The following is a 6,000-nucleotide window of genomic DNA, read 5'->3' as shown; positions in this document are numbered from 1 at the left end:
CAGGGGAGCGGTCTGAGGAGACCCCTGGCCCTGAACTGGCCGCAGTTCGGTTGCCCTTGCCGTTGCTGTGTTATTTAATAAAAGTGGCCCATAGTTTCACCAATCTAATTGTGTCCGTCTCTTTATTCCGACTTGGGGGGCAAATGAAGGGCTTGAAGTTGCAGGGAGAAGCAATCTTACCTCAGAAGCACTCCTTTCTGTGAATATTCTGTATTCATATTTTAGGTATGAGAATTTATTTTTTAAAAAATCATAGCCTTTATTCTTTATAAACAAAGCTGCAACAACAAAAACTACAAACCCATATCCCAGTAAAGATACACAAAAACTTATCAAAGTTAGTAACATCTTCAAGAATATTAGAGAGTGATTGCATCTACCAGCAAAGAGGTATCCAGCAGTTTCCCTTCAGAGTCCATACAGTTTAGGTATGGCCACAATATTTCCATAAAACCTGAATGGTCCCCCCCCCCCCCCAAATTTTATACAACACAAACTTGTTTGCAGCCAGACCCAAGACTTCCCCAAATTTTGCTAAGGTATTCTCAATAGTTCCTAGTGACATCAGAATATTAGTGTATCATTTCAGCTTGGAGACTTCTACCTATCTACTTTGTTATTTCAAAATGTGCTTTTCACTGAATCACCATTGATTCCAGAGATGTTTATGATACATGATAGTAAGCACGAGGAAAATCACAAAAGTTTTTTGAAAACCTTTCAAAGCAGTGTCCTTCAGTCAATTCAGAGAAGGTTGTCATGGTGTCCGACAGGGAGAAAGGAATTGTTAAGGCTTTGGATCGTGTTTTGCTAAAGACCCACAGAGTGCTATGCTGGAATCACATCCACAGAGACATCATGTTTTGGCTGAAAAGACACGACGCCAAATCTGCAGATACCAAGATATACCTTACGGACTTTTCTGACCTCCTGAGGTCAAATTCTTAGGAGGAGTACACAGTCAAACTAGAGAAATGGAGCAGACCATTCGTAGATTACTTTGATGAGGAGCTGCACCCAGCTATAATCAGTCATGCTGAATTCTAAAGAGACCGAACATCTATAACGAAAAGAGTGGAATCACAACAAATTTATCTGAAAGTTTTCATGCTGCTCTAAAAAGACTTGCACAATGGAAAGAAATGTCCATGGAAGCAATGGTGTTAGCATTATATGCAATGCAAAATTTTTACTGGAGAGAAATTTTGTGTGGATTATGCAACACTGGAAACCTTCATTTGCAGCCTCAATTTATCACACGCTCAAGATCACCAGAACACACCGTCTTCCCTCATATAGCTTGTGATCCATCTGAAATCATGGATCCTGTACAAAGGGGAGAACTTCCACCACCCAAGAAAGATGAAATCTATGAGAAGGATCCATCGGTTTGTCAGGTAGTCCTTGCGGATTTCACTGTGCTGAGCAATTTAACGGCCACTTGTCCAAAGCTTGGTGTGTTTGTGGTGAGGGGTGTTGAGAAGAATTATGTTGTTTCGCTTTTCCCCAAAGAGAGCTGCTCTTGCCCATCGTCCAGGACTTGCTATCATATCATAGCTGCAAAAAAAACCTATTGGCATGCCACCAGTATCCGGGAAGCCTTGCTGGCTGCAGCTCACACAATTGAAGTGAAATAAAAGGCAGACTAGATCAGGAAGAAAGTTCCCCAGACTTCAGGAAAACGTCACTGTAGCCGCTGCACTAGATTCAGTGCAGACTGCCACGGAATTAGATTCTTTAAAAGCAGATCACCTTCTGACCTTGACACATGTAGAAAGCACCCAGCCTCAGATGACCTCCACTCCAAAAGGTGTGGCAGAAAAATTGACAGTGGTCACTATTGATTCTTTTGATAACAGCCCCACATTCTCAGTTCACAGTGAGAAGTGTGCAGACACATCAGAGACCTATAAATCAGTTCCCCCATTGCATAACTATACCTTCAAGACCCTCAGTCTTCAAAAAAGGGGGCTTGTTGCCTCCGTTGCCAACATCTGTGTGTATGACTACGACATAGACACACTGAGGGGATCAAAGTGGATAAATGACCGCATAATTGATGCATTTCTAGCCTCGAGGGTGATCATGGCCAAGGAGATGGATCATGATTAAGGTTGCCATCCGTCCCGATATATCGGGACCGTCACCGTTATGGACTTTCTTGTCCAGACATCCCCACAAGACCCAATTTTGTCCCGATTTCACCTGCGAAGCACAACAAGCTCCCCCCCCCCCAAAAGCTCGAGGAGGCACCTGGGTGCTGGAGCAGGCGGCTGCGGAAGGGGTGCGGGGTGGGTGGGGGTGGAGAGCCTTCGGGTACCCAGGCCAGGTTTCCAGGCGAGTGAGCGGAACTTGCCGAAGCCAAAAGGCAGAGTGACCTCGGATGGCTCGCTTGTCCGCTTGGCAGCGTCTCCCTGGACGTCGGGCCCTTGCCTCTCTCAGCAGCCGTGGAATGTTCATTTCATGTGCAAGTTTCTAGCCCTCACTGTCCCTTTGGATCCGTCCCTCTGCGGAGGAGAACAGAGCCAGCGTCCAGCAGCACCTTGCAGACTGAACCCCGTTCGGGTGGCAGGGCCTGATGGACAAGCCTTTCGAGCTTCGGCAGAGACTTGGGAAAGCTGGACTCCTGCCAGCTACCAATGCGGTCAGCCTTTAAGGAGCTGCTGGACTCTGGCTCTTTTCGACGGCTACAGGCAGGCTACAAAGTTGAAAGTGCATTATTGTGTGTGTGATCGCAGCCCAAATGTATCAGCGGGAAAGGGTTTGCCCGAGTGGCTGCGAACCTCTCCCCCAAAGCAGGAGAGAATTCCCCCAACGGGACCCCGGGCCAAGCCTACTATGCAAACCTCTCTCTCTCTCTCTCTCTCAATCTCTCTCCCCCTCCACCCAGGGCACCGCTGCCTTTCACTCCGCTCGCAGAGCCTACCGACGGGAGGGTTGGGAACTGTTTTACACCTTGGCACTCACACATTAATTAATCTCGATCTAACCCTAATTGCAGTTGATTCAAGTGCCTGCTCAGCTGCTCACCCACACAATAAACACGCCGCTTTACTTTTATCCAGCTTTACTCCATGCTAACACATTGAGTAATTAACTCCAGTACCAACGAATAGTGCAAACAAATATTTTCTGTAAACGAGATGATTTGAGGCAAGCAAGAAGCAAAGCGGGCTGCGGAGATGGGGTTGCCAGGAGGCGGCGGTGGGGGGGGGGCTGGGGTGAAATCCCCAGGCGCTGCTGCTGGAGTGGAATAGCGAAGAAAGCAAGTTTTCCCCCCAAACCTCCCCTTGTTCTCGCTCCTGGGGCTTGGGGAGGGGGTTTGCAGGGGACTACATTTCCCAGCAGACCTTGCAATCCCCAGAGGGAAAGGGGGGGTCCTGCAGCACCTCCCTCTCCCCACCTTTCCCCGGCTGCTGAGGGCAGGATCCAGTCTTTGCACCTGTGCAGGAGGAGGACAAGTGAGCAGAGTGGAGGATTCGGGGAAGACAGGGGAGGGGTCTGATCCCTTGTGGCTGTCCTTTCTACCCCCCCTTTTAAGCTGGCTGCCCTCACGGGGGGGGGGAAGCTCTTCCTTTTTTTGCAGGCTGCTACTGGAGAAACCCTCCCCCCCTTTGGATTGCCTCACTGCATTTTTGCACCGAGAATCCAAGTCCACTTTCTGCAAACGGGGGGGGGGGAGAGATCTGCAGAGCTGGCGGCCGGGGAGGCGGTGGGGGCGGCTGGGTAGGGGAACCCTGGTCCCCCAGTGCCCCCTCCGTTCCTTCCACGCCTCCTCCGCTCTCAGCATTCCACCGCTGGTCTGGATGGGGTGAGCAGCTGCAAATGCTTTTGGAAAGGGGGGAGGTGCAAGGCTGCAAAAGGAGCTCAGAAGGTGGGGGGGGGGCTTGGCTTTGAGCTGGGATGGGGCTAAGAACATAAGATAGATCCAAACAAAGCAGGAGTCAAGTGGAACCTTTAAGACCAACCCATATTTATTTAGAACGTCAACTTTCCTGTGCTCTTAAGCACACTTCATAAGACGAGGAATCCAGCACAGCGAGCAAAGCCATACATAGCTGAGGAGAGCCATACAGAGCTGGTAGGCAAGGGGGGGACTGAGGCGCTGGGATGACTAAAGTGTTATTGTCAACTGTTTACCGTCTAATAAACTTATCTTATCATAGCTTACAAAAATGCCTAAGGATGGAAAGAGAAAGTGTCACGTTTCGGATTATTACACAAAAGAGTGGTCTTTTGTCAAGAAAGGACATACGGATCAGAAAGCGTTGTGTGAGATTTGTAGCGGTTTCATCTCAGTAACTCACGGAGGTGGCAGATGTGAGGCATCACATTTCTATGAAGAATCTTACAAATAGATTCGCGGTAGAATCGACATCAAAGCCTATTTCTACATTCATGATTAAAGAAGATACCCAGGAAGAATTGCTCGTTGCTGCTGCAGAACTAACAACAGCTTATAAAGTTCTCAAGCATCATCAATCCTTCAGTTCTCTTGACTGTATCGTAAAATTGAATGCTGCAATGTATCCTGACTCCAAAGTCACTGCAAAGCAGTCTACAGCCAGGACCAAGGCTACAGCGATTGTTAAAAATATTCTCGCACCACACTCCGTGTCCAAATGCATAAAACAATTGCAAGAAGTTTCATTTTATGGCTTAGGCACCGACGCATCGAGCCACAAGGCTTGAAAGATGTTTCCTTTAGTTGTTCAATACTTTACTGAAACTGACGGAATCCAACAGAAGCTGTTGAAGCTTGATTCACTGAATAACAAAACATCGGAGACAATTGCAAAGTTTTGTCTAGACACTTTAAGACAACTGCAAATTCCATTAGATAAATTAATCGCTTTTTGTGGAGACAATACCAATACCAACTTCGGAGGGCTTCATCGACACGGTCAGCGGAATGGGTTTCACCAAATTAAAGAAGAACTAGGAAAAAATGTAGAAGGAATTGGATGCCCTGCCCATATTCTCCACAATACTATATCAAGCGCTGCTGAAGTCTTAACTGTCAACATTGAAGTAATTGTCATGAAAATATTTAATTAAGGACAGAGAAGGACAGAGAAGCTGAAAGAATTCTGCTTATAAGTTGATGTAAATCATCAGACTCTTCTATCTCACTCAAAAACAAGATGGCTGTCGTTAATGTCAGCAGTTGAGAGAATTCTTAAGCTTTGGATTCCATTAAAACAATTTTTTGATGCCTAAGACAGGCCACCTAAAATAATTTCAGATTTTTTCAGTAGTCCGATCAGTGAAATTTACTTCATGTTTCTGCAGTCAAACTTGGCTCTGTTTGAAAAAAAATATAAAAAGCATGGAGAAGAATAGTCTCGATAATTGAAATAAGAAATATATTAATCGACACTCAAAAATGTCTGAGTGAAAGGAAGACTGCCAATTTTATTGGCATGCAAACCAAGATGAATTTGAACAAATTAAAAAATGAGAACCCTAACTAAGAAATAATTAATTTGATTTTGAAATTTGAGGAAGAGACAATGGCTTTCTATACCATAGCATTTGATTACTTAGAGAAATGGGCTATTTCTTTTAATAAATATCAAGTATTTGATTGGATGACACTATCTGAAACCCCAGATTGGGTGATGATTGAAAACACTATTATATACCTAAAAATGGTGTGAAGATTTCAGGAGACAATTGTTTTCAGCAATATATGTATCTGAAGAGCTTTTTAGAAACTAAGCGTGACTCAGAAGAATGGAAGTCTAAACACTCCATGGAAGAAAGGTGGATTTACTTTCTTAAGGAAACCGAAAATCCTGAACGCAAATGCCAACTGCTAAAATTATGCAAGTATTTGTTTTCTATCCCCTCACACAACGCCACTGTGGAAAGAGTATTTTCATTGATGTCGGCCCAGTGGACTGATGAAAGAAATCGATTGCTGCCAGGGAATGTGGAGTCAATCTTACAGTGCCAGTTTAATTACAAGCTGACTTGCATGGAGTTTTATAAATACGT

This window comes from Heteronotia binoei, chromosome 17, assembly GCF_032191835.1.
Source record: "Heteronotia binoei isolate CCM8104 ecotype False Entrance Well chromosome 17, APGP_CSIRO_Hbin_v1, whole genome shotgun sequence".
Classification (NCBI taxonomy): Eukaryota; Metazoa; Chordata; class Lepidosauria; order Squamata; family Gekkonidae; genus Heteronotia; species Heteronotia binoei.
Note: the sequence above shows the minus strand (reverse complement) of the source record.